At 38.6% G+C, this 9128-nt stretch overlaps 1 pseudogene; it reads right to left on the bottom strand.

Annotated features, from left to right (window-relative positions):
- Positions 1-1082: 1082 nt before the first annotated feature.
- Positions 1083-1182, bottom strand: LOC113333819 (annotated as a pseudogene).
- Positions 1183-9128: the final 7946 nt, after the last annotated feature.

Below are 9128 nucleotides of genomic sequence, written 5' to 3'. Positions count from 1 at the left end.
TACTGGACTCCTTCGTATGCATATATGTTGAGGACTGAATACGGAAATTTATTTTTCTAGCAAAGGGAAAGGCCTGTCCATACAAGATAGGGGTTCGGATTTCATCACCGTTCTCTTCTTGCCCGCTTTAGAAACACGTAACCTACGCGAACCTAAGCCTAAAATTTTGATTAGAACGAGACCGATAGGGTAACAAGCTTAACAGGAAAGTCATTCGAAAAATATTGGTTACTCTTTTAAGCATACTTCGAAGTTCTTGACGGTTTCTGTAAGTTGAATGCGTGAATGCGCCGCCTTGTAATACCGGTGAGGCCTTGGGTATCAAAGCTCCACCGAGCTTCCCTCGCCTCTATTCAACTTACGTTAACTCAGATTGATTCCAGAGGGGTTTTCTTAAATTGTAACGAATTCCCGTTCGAAGGATTAGAAGCTGGTCTAGAAACAATCTAAGTGGAGCCATCATGCTTTTTGTTTGCTAGAAATCAATAGGTTTGATTTGGTTGAGTCGGCCTTGATCTGTGTTTGCTTACCCTTCCAATTTAGAAAATTCTATTGTATGCCTGAAATTTAAAGAGATGCACTAGGTTGATTTGTTAAAGAGAAACCTAGTAGTTTGAAGCGTCTCGATTACCTTAATCTAGAAAGTCCGACTTTTGAAGAGTCTGTTTTTGAACGTCCTTTGACTGAGGAGAGAATCCTTGTTGCTCTGATAGCGCCAGAAATGGAAACTTTGAAAGCTTTGTTGAACCCAACTAGGACTACTCGTCCTTCATGTATTAAGTTAGCTGAAACGGAGGCACCCTATGAACTGAAACCTGGGACCTTACAGATGCTCCCCTTTTTAGGGAAAGAAAATGAAAACCCTTATTACCATGTTAGGGATTTTGAGGAAATTTGTAATACTCTAAGAATAAGAGGCTTAAATGATGATGCTTTGAAACTTAGGTTATTCCCATTTTCCCTGAAAGATAAGGCCAAGTCGTGGCTGTATAGTTTGGACTCAGAGTCAATTGAGACATATGAACAACTTACATTTGCCTTTTTCAATAAGTTTTTCCCTAGGCACAAAACATCGTCTATTAAGACGCAAATATGCACATTTTCACAACAAGATGGAGAATCTTTATATAGGTATTTGTAAAGGTTCAATGATTTATTATCCCAGTGTCCTCATCATGGTTTAGAAAAGGTTAGGCTAGTTCAGATCCTTTATGAGGGTTTAGATTATTCCACAACGACCATGGTTGAGTCTCTATGCACTGGTGGATTTGAAAACCAAACTGTTGATGCGGCGATGGAATTTTTTAATGAAATCGCCGAGAAAACCCAACAATGGGAAAATAGTAGATCACCCCAGAAAACAATTCTTTTAAGTAGAGGAAACGTTAATAGGGTAGAAGGAGGCTATGAATCAGATGCCAAAATTGTTGTTATAGCAAAAAGGTTAGAAGCCTTAGAAGTAGGCCAGACTAGTAGTAGAGTGGATCCTTTTTGGGAAGGCCAGAATATTGAAGAGCAAGCCAATGCTCTTTATAATAACACTAGCTTTGATAACCGTCAAAAGATTGACCCATATTCAGAAACCTATAATCCTGGTTGGAGAAACCATCTGAACCTTTCGTGGTCTAAGGACCAGAGTCAAGGTCAGTTTAGTAATTCTAATGCTCCCCCAGGTTTTGGCTATACTAAGAATCCTTCATGATTAGCTCAGTTTCAGAATCAGTCAGATAAGAAAATCCTAAGTTTAGAGGAATCTCTCGCCTTGTTAACTCAGCAAACTGCAAAATTTCAGTTATCCGTAGAACAGAGTCTATAAGCTAGTAACAGGATAGGACAAGAAAATAGTCAGGCTATTTCCGAGTTAAAAACCCAGGTTGGTCTTATAAGTGATTCTTTGAGAGAAAAAGGTAAGTTTCCTATTCAAACACAACCCAACCCTAGAGGAGTTCATGAATTAGGTGCAAAACCATCGAATCAATTGAATGCTGTTAGAAACCTTAGAAGTGGTAGAGTTGTAGACAATAAGGTAACCATGCCCGATAGTGAACATACTATAGTTCACCCCTCAGGATATCACCTCTCAGGACCAGTAGCTGAAGAGACTGATAAAGTTTCTGATGATGTGAATTCGGTTCCTGAAAAGTCTGATTTTATGCCTAGAGCCCCATTTCCTCAGCTATTAGTACCAACAAAGAAGGAATCGAACTTTAATGACATAATGGAGGTTTTTAAGCAAGTTACCATAAACCTTCCCTTATTAGATGCAATTAGGCAAATTCCTTCTTATGCCAAGTTCCTTAAGGATATGTGTACGCGAAAGAAAAAACTTAGCGTCCATAAGAAAGCCTTTTTAGCTAGTCACGTAAGTTCAATCATTCAGAACACCACAACTCCAAAGTACAAAGACCCGGGTTCTCCTACCATTGCTTGCACAATAAATAACTTTCGGATAGAAAAAGCTTTACTTGACTTAGGAGCCAGTGTGAACTTACTGCCATTCCATGTATACTTACAGCTAGGACTTGGTGAAATGAAACCTACTCAGATGACACTGCAATTAGCTGATAGGTCTGTTAAAATCCCTCGAGGTGTTATCGAGGATGTTCTTATTGAGGTCGACAAGTTTATTTATCCAGTGGATTTCGTGGTCCTAGATACCCAACCTGTCCCTGACCCAGAGAACCAAATACCTGTGATTTTAGGTCGCCCATTTTTAGCTATGTCTAACGCGATCATTAACTGTCGAAATGGTGTGATGACTTTATCTTTTGGTAATATGACTATGGAGATGAACATTTTTAATGTCAGTAAGCAACCTCATGAGATAGATGACACATGTGTTGAAGAGGTGAACATGATAGAAGCCTTAGTTCAGGAGTCATTACCAAACATTTTGTCTGAAGACCCATTAGAAAGTTGTCTATCCCATTTTGGTTTAGATTTTGACGATGATAGCACTATTGAACAGGTGAATGCTCTATTAGATTCCACCCCTGTGCTATACACTGATAGATGGAAAGCTAGGTTCGAACCGTTACCAGTTTCTGAGACTACCCTAATTCCTTCTTTAGAAGAGCCCCCAAAGTTGGACCTTAAACCACTACCCGATACTCTAAAGTATGTGTTTTTAGGCCCATCTGAGACTTTACTTGTGATTGTAGCTTCCGATTTGGATAGTGATCAGGAAAGTAGGCTAGTAAATGTACTTCAAGACAATAAGGAAGCTTTAGGGTGGACTATAGCAGACATTAAGGGTATAAGTCCTACTGTGTGTATGCATCAGATTCATTTAGAAGAAGACTCCAAACATTCTAAGGAGATGCAACGTCGACTGAACCCTAACATGAAAGAGGTAGTTCGAAAAGAGGTGCTTAAGTTGTTAGATGCGGGTATTATTTACCCAATTTCAGATAGTAAGTGGGTCAGCCCTGCTCAGGTTGTCCCCAAGAATTCAGGTATCACTGTAGTCCAGAATGATAATAATGAATTAATCCCAACCCGAGTGACCACGGGATGGCGTGTGTGTATTGACTATAGGAAATTGAACAAGGTCACAAGGAAGGATCACTTTCCCCTTCCCTTCATCGACCAGATGCTAGAGAGATTATCTGGACATAGTCACTACTGCTTTTTAGATGGCTACTCCGGTTATAATCAGATCGTTATTGCCCCATAAGACCAAGAGAAAACCACTTTTACCTGTCCCTTTGGTACCTTTGCGTATAGACGCATGCCTTTCGGGCTTTGTAATGCCCCTGCGACTTTTCAGCGTTGCATGATGAGCATATTTTCTGACATGGTAGAATGGTTTTTAGAGGTCTTTATGGATGATTTTTCAGTGTTTGGTTCATCTTTCGATGAGTGCTTGCATCATTTGACATTAGTTTTGACTACGTGTAAGGAAAAAAATTTAGTGCTTAATTGGGAAAAATGCCATTTCATGGTTGAATCAGGAATTGTCTTAGGGCACATCGTCTCTTCAAAGGGTATAGAGGTAGACAAAGCCAAAGTTGACCTTATTAAGAATTTACAGGTCCCAAAAACCGTAAAAGATATTAGGTCATTCCTAGGGCATGCAGGTTTTTACCGTCGATTCATTAAGGATTTTAGCTTGATTTCTAGACCTCTTTGCAATTTTCTTTCTAAAGATGTTAAGTTTGTCTTTGATGATGCTTGTTTAGAGGCTTTTGATAAGCTTAAGACTTTAATCACTACCGCTCCCATAGTCCAGGCACCTAACTGGAACTTACCCTTTGAGATTATGTGTGATTCTTCAGATTATTCTATAGGCGTCGTTGTAGGACAAGGAGAAAACAAATTACTTCATGTGATTTATTATGCTAGAAAAACTCTGAATGATGCTCAAATAAACTACACAACTACCGAGAAGGAACTTTTAGCCATCGTGTTTGCCTTGGATAAGTTTAGGTCCTACCTATTAGGTTCTAAGATCATAATCTATACAGATCATGCTGCTTTGAAATACCTTTTATCTAAGAAGGATACCAAACCTAGATTGTTTAGATGGATTCTATTGTTACAGGAATTTTCCCCAGAAATTAGAGACAAAAAGGGTGCAGAAAATGTAGTAGCAGACCACTTGTCTAGGCTAGTTGTTAGTTCCCCTAGTGATTCCATTCCTATAAGGGATAGCTTTCCTGATGAACAATTGTTCTCTGTTTCCCAATCACCTTGGTATGCAAATATAGTGAATTATCTTGTTACTGGTCGAACCCCTCAACATTGGGGTAAACAAGATCGTTCTAGGTTTTTAGACGAGGTTAAGCATTTCTTTTGGGACGATCCTTATTTGTTTAAGTATTGTCCAGACCAGATCATTAGGCGATGTGTACCTGAGAGTGACCAGTCCAGTATTCTCTCCTTTTTTCATGAAAATGCATGTGGGGGTCATTTTAGTGCTAAGAAGACTGCTGCTAAGATTTTGCAATGTGGTTTTTACTGACCTTCGTTATTTAAAGATTCCCATAGTCATTGTGTTTCTTGTGAGCGTTTCCAGAAGTTACGACCATTTCACGTAGAATTATGATGCCTTTGAACCCTATTTTAGTGATTGAGGTCTTTGATGTGTGGGGCATTGATTTTATGGGTCCATTTCCTATTTCGTTTGGTTATCTTTACATACTTGTTGCTGTAGACTATGTGTCTAAGTGGGTTGAGGCGGTTCCGTGTAAAACGAATGACCACAGGGTCGTAGTCCAGTTTTTGAAAGAGAATATACTTACACGTTTTGGTACGCCACGAGCTATAATTAGTGATGGAGGTTCACACTTTTGTAATAGACCGTTTGCTCTTTTAATGAAACAATGCGGTATTACCCATAAAGTAGCAACCCCATATCACCCTCAAACGAGTGGTCAGGTAGAGGTTTCCAATAGGGAAATTAAACGTATTCTAGAGAACACAGTTAATCCAAACAGGAAAGACTGGTCGTCGAGGCTTACTGATGCCTTATGGGCTTACCGTACTGCGTTTAAGACACCCATTGGAATGTCACCTTATCGTTTAGTGTTTGGCAAGGCATGTCACCTGCCTGTTGAGTTAGAGCATCGAGCCTATTGGGCTATTAAGAACTTAAACTTTTCACTTGACAAGGCAGGAGCTCAAAGAAAGCTCCAGCTCAATGAGTTGGACGAGATTCGTAGAGATGCATACGATAGTGCTAAAGAGTATAAGAAAAAAATGAAACTTGTGTATGATAGAAATATTTTACGAAAGTCATTTTCTCCAGGTCAAAAAGTTCTTCTGTATGACACTCGTTTGCATCTATTCCCCGGGAAGTTGCGCTCTCGGTGGACCGGTCCTTTTGTGGTCCGTACTATTTTTCCTCATGGTGCTGTTGAGATTGAGACACCAGATGGTAGTAGTTCTTCGAAGGTTAACGGTCAGCGATTGAAGCCCTTTTTAGAGCCGTTTCCTACAGGTGATGTTGAGGAGGTCCCTCTGGGGGACCCTGTTTACCTTGATTGACCATCGAGGCGATTTTGTATGTTGTATAATATTTTTGTAGGTTTTTGGTTAGTCTTCACCCAGGTACTATCTTTCCGACTTCTCTCTTTACTATTTCCTCATGTTACTTATATTTTTGGTACTGTTCTTTAATTAGAAACATTGAGGACAATGTTAGATTTAAGTTTGGGGGTGGGGTAGAACTTTTTGTTACCTTTTCGTTCCAATAAATAAACTCCAGAGCCTAGAAATTTATCCCTATTAAGAATGGCACTAACCAATCTAAGTGGATGTAAGAATTTTGGTTGTAGGAGTTGAGAAACCAATCTGACTAGATGGCAACATCTAAAGAGTCTATTCATAAAAGCACAGAGCTCAAGTGTTAGAGATAACATGATAGTTTCACCATATCTCGTTGAGTCCTTTTCACTTTTGTTTTTATTTTGTTTTGTTTTTAAACTATGTTTCTCTAAGTGATTAGGTGGGGCTCACGATTCAAGTTGTTACCAATGCTAGGGTGAATTAGAGTGATTGAGATACAAAAAAAAAAAAAAAAACTGAGACCAGACAATTAGACCAACTGGAATAAATTCAATAAAGTCGACCACTGGAACCCTTGTATATACCAATTGTGTTGACCTAGAGTTAGGATTATCAATCACTGGTTCCCTTGTATATGCCAGTATGTTGATATTAGTCAGACTAGTATCTCAGTCCATTAGGATAGGTTCATTTTAGCGGAGGCCTTCAGACAGATATGAGAAACGCCGTTCACCTAGTAAACATCAAAACCATCTATGTTTTTCTATATCCATCTTCTTGATCTATCCATGTGATTAGTTTTGACTCCGGATATTGATGTCTGTAATGCGACTATCTGAGTAGAGCTATGTCACTTCATATGAATTTTAGTATGCTTGAGTGCGAACTCGTGTACAGCAATTGGAATTTCGCATCAGGGTACTTCCTCCTGTAGTCAATAAGTATGCCAACCAAGGAGATTCTTTAGTGCCTTCCAAGGTTCTGTGTAGATAGCTAGGGTCTGGAGTATAAAGGTTTTGTGGGTATACCTATGGTAAGCCCTCCGGAGACAACACTCCGCCACTAGAAACACCTAGGGGTTAAAGGTTTATTGCATATGCTAAATGCAATCGACGATGCCTGCGACAGTGAGTTAGGATTTTATTTCTATTTTATTTTTGCTCGAGGACTAGCAAATAATAGGTTTGAGGGTATTTGATAGACACATTTTTGTGTCCGATTTGTCTCGATTCTATATATTGTTAGGGCTCATTTTTGTACTTATTATGGTGTTTTATTTATTTGTAGGTATTTTTGGCCAATAAACATTTTTGGAAAAAATTGGCTCGAAAAGTTGTCGGAAAGCACCGGGAGGACACTTGCTATTCGGACCCCCGGTTTGGATAAGGGGCACCCCCAGGACACCCTTTAAGGCAGCTGCTAAAGGAACCCCTACTCTGGATAGGGAGCGCCCTTCTTCTTCACGGTTCAAAGTTAGCAAATAGGCGGGAATCTGGTGTACAAGCTGCGTATTTTCCTGAGAAGAGCTGTTGAGTTTTTCTCGGTGTTTGACGCTGGAATGGATTGGTACCACCCTGTTACGACTAAACAGGGTTGATAGGTCTTCTAAATTCGAAAACATAGGGCGTTATGTGGAGTTAGGGCTGAACAGAGGAGATGGAAATATTATCGGATTTTCTGAAAAATTCCGTGAAGTATTGGAGAGGTTTCTTACGTGGAAATGAGTTGGGATGTACATGATGAGTCAGAACAGAGATTGTAGGTGGCACAGATTCGAAAAAATAGGCATCAATCTTCGGTTTGGATAAACAGGGCACTGGTTATTCGTGGAAGTTTCATTGGTTATATTTGTGGAAGTTTGGTGATGTGAAGGAAGGATTTACTCTTTGGGATTCGTATCTTTCAGTTTTAGGAAGTTTTATAACACACAAACCGCGTAAAGAATATTTGGAAGAGAAGGAAATTCCGAGTATTACTGCCGAAGAAAAAAGTTATTTTTGGGACTTCACTTGCCTTATACGGGACCTTCCATGTATATATATATGAGGCTAGGGAGTCACAGAAGGGGGTACGTACACTTTGGGGAACTTTAGAACATAACAGAGCATAAAAACACCAAGTTGCAGAGATACATGCGAGAGGAAGAAGAAGAACACAGAACAGCAGTAAAAGACAGTCGCAGAATCCGTGGCCTTTTCTTTCAAAATTCAATCACTTTGTCACAATTTCTGTAACAATTATTCAGAGTTCGCAACAGTTCTGTGTTAGGGTACTTTGTAACAGTGGTTCGTAACAATTATATCCGTTACAAACACGTTGTTTTATACCTTCTCTTCTTTTTAATCAACTTCTTAGCAACAAACATGTATTTTGAGCAAGTGGTTAATATGAAGAGCTAAACCCCATTGCTGAGGCGATAAAGGAAGCTATTTTTCCAACAAAAAGTGGTATATTCTATTTTATCTTTTTATTTGCAATAATTATGTGATTATTTGCCTTGAACTATTATTGAATATGATTTTTATTTGAGTGATTGTGATTTATTTTAATGGAGTATGCTTAGTTTTAAGATTTTTGATGCTTCATACTTGGTATTTACAATTATTATTTTTGAAAATCTACTTGTTGCAATATTTTAGAATCAAATTAAACGAGAAAATTGCATAAATATAAGTATTGGTTTAATCACTTTGAACTTGGAAAATGGTGGAATCTTAGCCTCAGTGTTTCTTTTAATATTGATATCATCTTTGATTGAGTTTGCTAAAAAATTTAGTGAGTTTTCTATTTTAATATTAGAATTTAAGTCTAATTAATATCCTTCACAAGTCTGAGAATCGAACCACTTTTACCACTATATACAAATCACATCAGGCGTGGGAATACAGACGGAACTAGGTGAACTATAGGGTTAGTCACTTGGTCTCAACTATACGAAGTTAAGTGTAATTTTGTGTAGCGGCTTAATCCTGATAGTATTCGATTCTGGACTAGGTCCCAGGGTTTTTCTGCATTTGCGGTTTCCTCGTTAACAAAATCTTGTTGTGTCATTTAATTTTATTTTCCACATTATAATTGTTTTATTATAATTAAAGTAAACTACATAAACGTTAATTCCT

This window comes from Papaver somniferum, unplaced genomic scaffold (assembly GCF_003573695.1).
Source record: "Papaver somniferum cultivar HN1 unplaced genomic scaffold, ASM357369v1 unplaced-scaffold_133, whole genome shotgun sequence".
NCBI lineage: Eukaryota > Viridiplantae > Streptophyta > Magnoliopsida > Ranunculales > Papaveraceae > Papaver > Papaver somniferum.
Note: the sequence above shows the minus strand (reverse complement) of the source record. Positions and strands in the feature narration are given on the sequence as shown.